The sequence below is a fragment of the Capra hircus genome, unplaced genomic scaffold, assembly GCF_001704415.2.
Source record: "Capra hircus breed San Clemente unplaced genomic scaffold, ASM170441v1, whole genome shotgun sequence".
NCBI lineage: Eukaryota > Metazoa > Chordata > Mammalia > Artiodactyla > Bovidae > Capra > Capra hircus.
The window spans coordinates 9,205-21,807 of NW_017190879.1; the positions used below are offsets into that span (position 1 = coordinate 9,205).

The window sequence follows — 12,603 nt, forward strand, 5'->3', positions numbered from 1 at the left end:
TGTGCTTTTCATTTCAGGTATACAGATAGAATCATATTCTCCATAGTGCCATTTTATATTTCAGTTTATGTAATAGGGCTTCTTCCTCGTGCCCTGCTGCTGCTGCTGCGAAGTCGCTTCAGTCGTGTCCGACTCTGTGCGACCCCAGAGACGGCAGCCCACCAGGCTCCCCCGTCCCTGGAATTCTCCAGGCAGGAACACTGGAGTGGGTTGCCATTTCCTTCTCCAATGCATGAAAGTGAAAGTGAAGTCGCTCAGTCGTGTCCGACTCCTAGCGACCCCATGGACTGCAGCCCACCAGGCTCCTCTGCCCATGGGATTTTCCAGGTAAGAGTACTGGAGTGGGGTGCCATTGCCTTCTCCCTCCTCGTGTCCTAGCCCGTGGAAAATAACTGCCACTGATTTACAAGTTTTATTGAAATGAAAGATACAAACTATCGTTCATTTAAGTAGCTGAATTAACCCATTAATTAATTTGTTTTTAAGACTGCATTTCTGACTTTTGAGTTGAGATAGTTTTTAAAGAATGAAACTAGATCACTTTCTAACACCGTACACAAAAATAAACTCAAAATGGATTAAAGATCTAAATGTAAGATCAGAAACTATAAAACTCCTAGAGGAGAACATAGGCAAAACACTCTCAGACATAAATCACAGCAGGATCCTCTATGATCCACCTCCCAGAATTCTGGAAATAAAAGCAAAAATAAACAAATGGGATCTAATTAAAATTAAAAGCTTCTGCACAACAAAGGAAAATATAACCAAGGTGAAAAGACAGCCTTCTGAATGGGAGAAAATAATAGCAAATGAAGCAACTGACAAACAACTAATCTCAAAAATATACAAGCAACTTATGCAGCTCAATTCCAGAAAAATAAACAACCCAATCAAAAAATGGGCCAAAGATCTAAATAGACATTTCTCCAAAGAAGACATACAGATGGCTAACAAACACATGAAAAGATGCTCAACATCACTCATTATTAGAGAAATGCAAATCAAAACCACAATGAGGTACCACTTCACACTAGTCAGAATGGCTGTGATCCAAAAATCTGCAAGCAATAAATGCTGGAGAGGGTGTGGAGAAAAGGGAACCCTCCTACACTGTTGGTGGGAATGCAAACTAGTACAGCCACTATGGAGAACAGTGTGGAGATTCCTTAAAAAATTGCAAATAGAACTACCTTATGACCCAGCAATCCCATTGCTGGGCATACACACTGAGGAAACCAGAACTGAAAGAGACACATGTACCCCAATGTTCATTGCAGCACTGTTTATAATAGCCAGGACATGGAAACAACCTAGATGTCCATCGGCAGATGAATGGATAAGAAAGCTGTGGTACATATACACAATGGAGTATTACTCAGCCATTAAAAAGAATTCATTTGAATCAGTTCTGATGAGATGGATGAAACTGGAGCCAATTATACAGAGTGAAGTAAGCCAGAAAGAAAAACACCAATACAGTATACTAACACATATATATGGAATTTAGGAAGACGGCAATGACGACCCTGTATGCAAGACAGGAAAAAAGACACAGATGTGTATAACGGACTTTTGGACTCAGAGGGAGAGGGAGAGGGTGGGATGATTTGGGAGAATGGGAATTCTAACATGTATACTGTCATGTAAGTATTGAATCGCCAGTCCATGTCTGACGTAGGGTGCAGCATGCTTGGGGCTGGTGCATGGGGATGACCCAGAGAGATGTTGTGGGGAGGGAGGTGGGAGGGGGGTTCATGTTTGGGAACGCATGTAAGAATTAAAGATTTTAAAATTTAAAAAATAAAAAAAAATTAAAAAAATAAAAAAAGTAAAAATTAAAAAAAAAAGATAAATTAATATACAGTAAAATGCACACATATTAGGTGGACAGCTTGAAGAATTTTGACAGTTGTCTACACCCATATAACACCATGGTAACACATTATCACAAGAAACCAAAAAGTAGGACATGTGCATTAGCCCAGAAAGTTCCATTGTGCCCATTTCCCGTCAGTCTGCCAGGCCCCAATATCTGATGTAGATTAGTTTTAACAGTATTTGGTGTCATAAAAATGAAATCATTCAGTATCTACCTTTTGTATCTGCCTCTTTTGGTTGGCAGAAATTTTTTGAGATACATCCATGTTGTGGAGTAAATCATAAGTTCTTCTTCCTGGCTAAATATTCTGTTCTCTCGATATAACATTTTAAAACCCATTCTCCAGTGGAAGGATTTTGGATTGCTTCCAGTTTGGGACTGTTATCAATGAGGCTGCTTTAAACATTCTTATCTGTGACCTTTTATGGACATATGCTTTAATTGTTCTTGAGTAAATACCCTGCTGGTTCCTCGGGAAGTTTTCTATGTAACTTTATATGAAATTGTCAGTTTTTAAAAGTAGTTGGACCATTTATATCCTACCAACAATGGATGAGAGTTCCAGCTGCTTCACTTCCTCACCACCATTAGCTGTTGCTAATCTTTTCGTATTTTGCCATCCTAGTCGACAAGAAGTGGTGTCACACGTCTTTGTGTTTCATTTATCATTTGTGGAATGTTTGTTCAATTCTTTAGCCCATTTTAGAAATTGCATCATTATTTTTGTTGTTGATTTATGGTAGTTATTTGTATATTCTGGATATAAGTCCATCGTCAGATATATGTGCTGCAGATTATTTACCTGTGTTGGATTCATTTATGTGTTTTCTTCACTAAGTCTTTTATTGAGCAGAAAGTTTTGATTTTGATAAAGTCCAATTTACTCTTTTATGGTTTATTTGTGTGTGTGTGTGTGGGGGTGTATATTTGGTCTAAAAAATCCTTCCTTACCTCGAGACTGTGAAGATACTGCCTGACATGTTCTGCTATGAACTTTGTTCCTGAGTTTTATGTTTGGGTCTATAATCTCTTTAGAATTCATTTTTCAGCATATAATGAGATAGAAGTCAAGATTCATTCTTTGTAGACAGGGATTTTACATTTTCCACACCATTTGGGGAGAAATAAATCTTCTTTCACCCCTGCTGAATTGCTTTGGCACCTTAGTTAAATTTCAGTTCTTTATATGTTTGTGATCTATTTCTAGACTCTGTTTTGTGCCACTGATCTATTTGACCATGTTGATACCAATATCACACTCTTGATTGCTGCAAGTTTGTCAGTTATGGAATAATATAGTGTTAGTCCTTCAACAATGTTCTTTTTCAAAGTCACTTTGGCTATTCTGTATCCTTTGATTTCCATATAGAATTTCAGATCATCTTTTCTCTTTCCTCAAAATAGCCTGCTGGAAGCTTTGTTGAGCTTTTGCTACATTTATATATCACTATGTGGAGAATGGATAGCTTGAACAATACTGAGTCTTTCAATCAAGTCTTGTTTAGGCTTTTAATTTCACCCAGCAATATTTTGTGCTTTTTCAGAGTAGAAATCCTTTCCTGAATATTTTGTTAGATAACGGATGTTGTGATGCTGCTGGAAATAGTATTGTTTGGTTTTTTAACCTTATTTTTCAATTTGTTGTTGCTAGTATATATAAACTGGAACAGGCAATGGCAACCCACTCCAGTACTCTTGCCCGGAGAATCCCATGGACGGAGAAGCCTGGTAGGCTGTGGTCCATGGGGTCACTGAGAGTTGGACACGACTGAGCGACTTCACTTTTACTTTTCACTTTCATGCATTGGAGAAGGAAATGGCAACCCACTCTAGTATTTTTGCCTGGAGAATCCCAGGGACAGAGGAGCCTGTTGGGCTGCTGACTGTGGGGTCACACAGAGTCAGACATGACTGACGCGAGTTAGCAGCAGCAGCAGCAGCAGTGTACATAAATACAGTGATTCTATACGGTGATCTTATGATCTGCAACCTTGCTAAATCCTCTTACTTGTTTTACTAGTTTGTATATTCCTTAGGATTTTCTACATACGCCATCATGTCATCTGCACAGAAAGATAGTTTCACATTTCCTGATCTCTTTCCCTTCTCTCTTTCTTTCTCTCTTGCCTTCTTAGGCTGGTTAGCACCTTTAGCACAATGTTGAATAGAAATGAAGAGCAGACGGTTTGACATGTTCCCAAATTGAGAAGTGTGTTCAGGCTGCAGGTTTTTAATAAATGCTCTTTATCGGATTGAGAACAATCCCTTCGATTCCCTATTCTGGGTGGATTCTTTTTTAACACTGTGAAGGGATACTGAATTTTTACAAATTCTTTTTCTGTTTACATGGCTCTTTCTGTTTACATTGGATTTTTGCTAATTGTAAACCAACTTTACATTCCTGGGACAAACATTACTAGTTTTTAATAGATTTTTTTTTTCCCCAGAGTTCCTACTTTCTACTGTTGATAGAAAATTTAACTATTAAAAAAAAAAGAAGAAAATTTACCTATTAAATGTTAATATATAGATTATTCAAGTAGCAACATTTAATGAACATCTATTTACTACCACCCCTGCTAGTGACTGAAAAATACAGTATAATAAATATGTTGTCCCTACACTTAAAGAGTCACAGCCTACTTGTAAAGTCAGATACTTATATAACGGGCAAGTATAGTGATAAATATCCACCCAATGTAGTATTCATAGTAAGAAAAATAGGCCTCTTGTGTCGCTACTCTGTGTTAATCAGGAGAAGGATCCTGGAAGAGGTGAAATCTCACTTTTCTTACAGGGTTAACTAAGTGAAAGGGATTAAAGGACACGAGGGTACAGAGTGGACAAAGGCACAAAGTTAAGACAACACCATGGTGCTTCCGACAAACTAATAGTAGTTCATCACTGCTGGACATAAAGTACAAGGCTAGCTTGAGGAGTGATGATTTTATAAACTATCAGCCAGATCGCTGCAAACCTTATGTGCCAAATGAAGGAATTTGTCCTTAGTTCTGCCAAATGATGGGGAGCCATGAGATTACAAGGGAAGAGGGATGTAGTCTGGTTTGGATTTTAATCAAAACCCTCTGGCAGATTTGTGGAGGATAGATTTGAAAGTGCCAAGGCTGGAGGCAGGAGGATCTGTTAGAAAACAATAATGACATCTTGAACCTTAGAAATGAGTGTAGAAATGGAGAGGAAGGGTCAGATCTGAGAAATATTTTAGGAAGTGAAAGTGGCAGAACTTGATGATGAACTGATTAGAGGATGAGTCAAGACTGAGGGTGTATTAGTTTCCTAGAGTTGCCATAACAACGTACACAAACTGGGTGATTTAAGACAATAGAACTTTATTGTCTCACAGTTCTAGAGTGCAGAGGTTGGAAATCAAGGTGTCAGCAGGGCCCTGTTCCCTCTGAGACTCTGGGTAGCAGCCTTCCTTGCCTCCTCCTAGCTCTGATGGTGGCTGCTGGTCTTGGATTTCCTTGGCTCGTAGAGACATTAGTCCAGTCACTGCCTCTGTAGTCACATGGTGCTCTCCCTGTTTGTCTCTGTCCTTTTGGAGTAAGGCTCACCCAGTAAATCACTGCTGCAAGTAAGACACTCAAGTATGACATCAACTTCACTCATCGTTATCACCAGTGACCCTATTTCCAAATAAGGTTACATTTGGAGGCAGTGGGAGTTAGGGCTTCAGCATATCTTTGTGAGGGACACAGTTCAACTTACAACAAAGAGTAAAGTCAAAATTGCTTTTAGTTTTCTAGTTCAGAGTCTATAGGATATGACCCCTGGCTAGGTAGGAAATGCAAGGGAAAGAGCTAGTTTAGAAAAAAGATGAATTCAGAATTGACTACAGGACATACTTGAAGAGCCATTGTAGCAGTCACTTCTATAGGTCTGAAATTCATCTCTTTAAGATAGAAACAAACTGTTCAGACTTATGGATAGTATGAGTAATTGGCATCATCCTTTCATTGTTGAGAACATGAGATCATGGTTGTTTTATAGAAGCTGTTATTATGGCAAAGAGATCTCTATCTTGAGGTATTATGTTATCATTCTCACTAGTTTTAGAACCAACAGTTAGGAAGGAAGCATTGTTGACCAAAATCACATCATTTAATGAACACTGATGTCACTGATGTAGCAGCTTGAAAATTGTGAAATTCCCTTAAGACTCTATTAACTGTGTGTAAATATAATTTTAGTAGAAAGCAAAAATCATGGACCTTTATAGGCTTAGTGGTATTTACCCTGCTAGACATTTAATATCCTCAGTTTGGAAAATACTTCTCAACAGGTTAACCATTTGTAACTATGGATTACATCTTGATTATATGCAAAACAAAGTAAATAGTAGTTTACTATTGTCAATACTCATTTCATACTTTTAAGAATGTGGTTTCAATACCAAATACTTTGAGTATGTCATTTAGAAAATATAGTCACACAACAATACTCCTTCTGTACATTTCCTTAAATGTAGTACATTCTGTTTTTTATTCATTTGAAATAGTTCAAACTACATTTGCCCAGAGCTCTAAAATTATCTCTAATTCCTCATTACATTTTTTTCTCAATGCAGGAAGTTTTGCTGGAGTTGCTGGAACATTGTGTGGATGGCTTATGGAAAGCAGAGCGTTACAAAGTAATTTCTGAAATTTCCAAGTTGATCATTCCAATTTATGAGAATCGTCGAGTTTGAGGTATGTACCTGATATGTTTGTACCATTCACCTATATATTTTATTTTGGTCTTAAGTTGCTATCTTTAAAAAACGCTGAAATGTCCTAAAATTACAGTCCTTCCTTCAGTTCAGTTCAGTTCAGTCGCTCAGTCGTGTCCGACTCTTTGTGACCCCATGAATCGCAGCACACCAGGCCTCCCTGCCCATCACCAACACCCAGAGTTCACTCAGACTCACGTCCATCGAGTCAGTGATGCCATCCAGCCATCTCATCCTCGGTCGTCCCCTTCTCCTCCTGCCCTCAATCCCTCCCAGCATCAGAGTCTTTTCCAATGAGTCAACACTTTGTATGAGGTGGCCAAAGTACGGAAGTTTCAGCTTTAGCATCAGTCCTTCCAAAGAAATCCCAGGGCTAATCTCCTTCAGAATGGACTGGTTGGATCTCCTTGCAGTCCAAGGACCCTCAAGAGTCTTCTCCAACACCACAGTTCAAAAGCATCAATTCTTCAGCACTCAGCTTTCTTCACAGTCCAACTCTCGCATCCATGCATGACCACTGGAAAAACCAAATGAAATTAAGGATGCAATGTTTAAAATATATATTGGAATTAACATTATGCCAGTTGTTCCTACAGGCATTTTTACTAACAATCTCCCCTTCTCCACTCATGGCAGAGAATAATCCATGTTGTCCTCACTAAAAACAAAAAGTTCCTGGATTTCCATGATGTCTGGGAAGAGATATAGGTGTAATTCTATGCTTTGCAATTTGATGGTGAGACTAAGGTGCTAACAGATGACAGTAGTGGAGATAATAAGTTACTAGGAATTACCCTTTTATGAGGAGCTTTTCCAGTTTTGTCTGCTACATAAATCTTTGATCAAGGGGAATTACTAAAGAACAGTAGTATAGCTGTTGCCACCAGCACTCAACAGGACTATTTATATTCAAGAATCTGAGTCTATATCAAAACTGTCTACCCCTGCTATGCTGGAAAGGGGTGATTTAAGACTCAAGCCATTTTTAAAAGCAAAGCAACTTATCCTTAAACATATGTAGCAAGTAGCCTTCCATTGTTGAAGGGTCCCAGAGTGAAAAAATACATTTAATGTCATCTGTGTAGCGTTCTAATCTCTTCTCCAAATTGGCTCTTATCAAACTCACTTTTTCTTCCTGGGTTCTGGGTCTTCCTACTCTTTGCCCTGCTTTTGCTGTTCATGGGGACATGCCTGAAAAATCATAGTGGATTTCAAGTGATTATATTAAAAATGAGTTAAGTAATTAAATCTCTGTCCTGCTGATGACAAACAATAGCTTATGAGACAAGACAAGAATTGGCATTGCTCTTTCTGTCAAGCATTGCCTCCTAAGAACCTTTGTAAAAGTGCCAAAGTACCTACTCTCTTACTCTTAAGTTGAAGACCAGGTTATTAGAAACCCAGAGAACATTTTGCTACTCACTTGACTAATAGGGAAAAAAGAAAAATATATCTTCCCTACACATTAAAGGAAACAGTAGTTTCTATTGGGGAACGACTCCTATTTCCTTGTAGAGAGGCAAGCATCTGAATAGATTCTGAAGCATCCTGCATGGGATGAAGTAATTCTTCAGTGTTCTTTATGGGATGGGCCTGAAAAGTGTCAGCCACAGTAGCCATAAAGGGAGGAACACTTCCCTCAAATTGGCTTCAACTGCAGAAGATAGTATGGAAAGAATGTGAAAGAAAGAACATCTGCTTCCGGTCTGCCCTTTTAGCACTGAAATGAAATTCACCAGCGTACAATGAACCATTTTCTAGTTTGCAGTTCAGTAGCATTTAGCGCAGTCTTAATATTATGCTCCAACCACCTGTTTCTAGTTTCAAAACATTTTTATCTTCCCAGGAAAATCTCCGTCTCCTTCCAGGAATCACTCTTCACCCCCCTCCCTCACCCCACTGGTGACCACTAATCTGCTTTCCGTCTATGGATTTGCCTGTTCTGGACGTGTCATAAAAAAGATGAATGCCAGATGTGACCTTTTGTGTGTGGCTTCTTTTACTTAGCATAATATTTAGAGGTTCATTCAAGTTGTAACTTAGATCAGAACTTCATTCCTTTTTCATGGCTGAATGATATTCCATGATATGGCTATGCCAAAATTTGTTTGTATGTTTGGGTTGTTTCCACATTTTGGCTATTATAAACAGTCTTGTTGTAAGCAGTTATGAGCAAGTTTCTGTGTGGGCATGGTTTTGTTTACCTTGGATAAATACCTAAGAGGGGAATTGCTGAGTCACAGAGTAATTCTGTTAACTTTGAGAAACCACCAAATTGTTGTCCCTTTTACCTTCCCACCAGCACCTCTGATTGGCACTTGTGTTTGGGGCTTTTTCTTAGAACCTAGTGAATGTGGCATCCTAGTGCATGTGAAATGGTGTCACACTGTGGTTTTGCTTTCTGTTTCCTTAATGACTCACGATTTTGAACAGCTTTTCATGTCTTTGTTGGCCGTTTTCATATAGTCTCTGGAGAGATGTCTATTCAAGTCCTTTGCTCACTTTTAAATTGGGTTGTTTGTCATTTTGTTGTTGAACTATGAGAGTTCCTTATATTTTTTGGATAAGAAAGCATCAGATATGTAATTTGCAAATATTTTCTCCTGGTCTGTATGGTGTCTTTTCACATACAAGATAATGTTCTTTGCATAGTACATTCCCTTTTCTGAGTGTGTAGAAGAATATATTTTTGGAAGTGTCTGTGAGCTTGTTATAAAAGCATTCCTCACTCAGGCTTTTGCTGTTATTTTTGTGTCTGCATTTTACTTTCCTCTCTTAAAGTTTGCATGATCGTTTATTCCCATGTTTCCACCTTAGGGCTCAAGCAAAGCATTTTGCTTCCTTTTCAGTTACAACAATTCAGACATAAGAAAAAAGTAGTAAATAACACAGTACTTTTAATGTATATGCTGACATTGAGATATGAATGACATGAAGCATGATATTTAGAATTACAGTGTTATTTGACCATTTTAAGCTCTACCCTCTCACCTAAAGTTGTTAAGGCATTTTTTCTGTGACCATGGAGAAGGGAGTACGAGTGACCCACCAAAACCATTTTGAAAAGGAAATGGTATTACTTTTTTCCCCTTATGCATTTATTGTAGACATTTCATAACTAACCAAAAAATAAAGCTAATTTGTTAATTCTCATATTTTCAGAAACTTAAGTTTATAGAACTCTTCATGGAGCTTACACAAAAATTTTGGAGGTTATGCACGCAAAGAAAAGACTTTTAGGCACCTTCTTCAGAGTTGCCTTTTATGGCCCAGTAAGTATACTGTAGTTCATCAAGTTGCTTTCCTCTTTAAACATTCACCTTGAATTATTAGGTTACCATAGCAGCAGTCTGGTTCTAGGGTTCTGTCTGGGTAAAGCACCTGTCCCAACAGCAGGTGTGACCCTTTTCTCATGTAATGTTCACTTTGGTTTCCATATTTAGTCCACGAGGGCAGAGCACAGCATATAAGATTTGAACGTTTCCTTCAGTTTCAGTTTCAGTCAGCCTTCTTATGTGTTTATTTAATATCCAGTACTGAAAGTTTTCAAATAAAAATCAGGTAAGTATGTAAGTGATGAAAAATCAAGTGTAAAAACCTTCAGGCCAATGATATGCTCATATGACGGTTAGTTTGAAAGTTCTCATTTATTTCAGCTACAATATATGCATGTGGCTTTTAGAACTATTGTTTAAAATGTATTTCAACTACATTATTTCTGATTACTTAGTAGATGTTCTCTAAATGCTGCATTTGCTTATAATGCTTGTAAAGTACTGTATGTTTAACTTTATAATAGTCTTTTTTTGAAGAAGGGGATGGAAAGGAGTACATCTATAAAGAGCTCACAGGCCTCTCAGAGGTGTCCCTGAGACTTGTTAAACTTTATGGTGAAAAATTTGGTACAGAGAATGTCAAAATAATTCAGGATTCAGACAAGGTAACTTGCCCTGCATTTTGAAATCAGTATTTATTAGCTTCAGATGTGGCACATTGCTTCTGATTTTTTCCTTTTTTAACTGGTGGAGGAGAGGCATGGGAAAGAGAGTCTTTCCAGATCCTAAAAGAAAGGACAGGGGCTTTGGAATCAGAGAGAAGGATTCAGATCTCCATTCTCTGCCATTTACTAGCTGTGTGACCATGGGGAATATACTTAACCTCCCCTGGGCCTCATTGTTCTCGTTAGTAAAATTAACTTAATAATAGTGCCTTCCTCATAGAGTTGTTGCATGAATTCAGTTCAGCTCAGTCCTGACCTACTCTTTGCGACCCCACGGAGTGGCACCACGCCAGGCTTCCTTGTTCCTCACCAATTCCCGGAGCTTGCTCAAGCTTCATGTCCATTGAGTTGGTGCTGCCATTCAAGAATCTCATCCATTGTTATCCCCTTCTCCTCCTGCCTTCAATCTTTCCCAGCATCAGGGCCTTTGCCAGTGAGTCAGTTCTTCGCATCAGGTGGCCCAAAGATTTGGAGTTTCAGCTTCAGCATCAGTCCTTCCAATGAATATTCAGGGTTTGATTTCCTTTAGATGGACTGATTGGATCTCCTTGCAGTCCAAGGGACTCTCAAGAGTCTTCTCCAGCACCACAGTTCAAAAGCATCAACTGTTCTGTGCTCAGCTTCTTTATAGTCCAACTCTCACATCTATACATGACTACTGGAAAAACCATAGCTTTGACCAAATGGACCTTTGTCAGCAAAGTAATGTCTCTGCTTTTTAATATGCTGTCTAGGTTGGTCATAATTTTCTTCCAGTGGAGCAAGCATCTTTTAATTTCATGGCTGCAGTCACCATCTGCAGTGATTTTGGAGCCCAGAAAATAAAGCCTGTCACTCTTTCCATTGTTTTCCCATCAATTTGCCGTGAAGTAGTGGGACAGGATGCCATGATCTTCATTTTTTGAATATTGAGTTTTAAGCCAACTTTATCACTTTCCTCTTTCGCTTTCATCAAGAGCTCTTTAGTTCCTCTTCACTGTCTGTCATAAGGGTGGTGTCCTCTGCATATCTGAGGTTATTGATATTTCTCCTGGCAATCTTCATTCCAGCTTGTGCTTCATCCAGTCTGACATTTTGCATGATGTACTCTGCATATAAGTTAAATAAGCAGGGTGACAGTGTACATCCTTGATAGTTGTAGGGATTAAATTATTCAGTGTATGGAAAGTGATTAGAGTTCCTGATATATAGGAAGGCATTTGATAATAACATAGAAACTACCATGCTCAATAGAAGTTAGCCATTATTGTTAATGTTGTGCCGCATGAGTGTCAATTTCATACTTTATGATTAAAAACATCTCAGGTGGGATTCTCTGGTGGTCCAGTGGGCAAGAGTTTGCCTGCCAATGATGGAGACACAGGTTTGATCCCTGGTCCAGGAGGATTCCACATGCTGTGGGGAACCTAAACCTGTGCCAACAAGCTACTGTGCCTGTGCTCTGATCCCGGACACCACAACTAGAGAGTACTCCCAGCTCACGACAACTAGAGAAAGCCCACACACCACAGCAAAGAAGATCAAATGCAGCCAAAAATAAAATAAATAAATGTGTTTTAAATAAAAATGATCTTATGACACACCTTTCACTCTTAAGATAGCCTTAGTTCAGGTAGTTATATTTGCAGTGATGTAGGTTTAGGAGAGATGCCTTGATCTAAAGATGATCCATCCACTAGATCCTGCCAAGGCAAGGATGAGAAAGGTTCCAGCAAGAGAGGCTGTTTCTTAGAAACGCATAGTTCCCAGACAGAATTGCAGAAGAGCACAATGGGAATGACTGATTGTCCTTAGTCACCATGGCATGTTCAGGATGAGAGCTGATTTTTAAGGTAGGAAAGACCTTTAATACAGTGCAAGATCTGCAGGCCCAGAAATATACCGCATGGTGCTCTGCAAACACTTGCAGCATTGCCAAGTGAAAAGCCCTTGCGATGGTAAAGACACTTCATTTCTACGGCAATGAAAATGATGCTTTCAGCTTTGTAAATT

General features: G+C 38.8%; 1 long non-coding RNA gene across 1 annotated transcript; it reads left to right on the top strand.

Moving 5' to 3' along the window:
• The first annotated feature begins 275 nt into the window (after positions 1-275).
• LOC108634862 lies at positions 276-10,117 on the top strand. The gene is made up of 3 exons (XR_001917705.1): positions 276-327; positions 6,471-6,591; positions 9,774-10,117. It is a non-coding gene; the product is annotated as an uncharacterized LOC108634862 (long non-coding RNA).
• Positions 10,118-12,603: the final 2,486 nt, after the last annotated feature.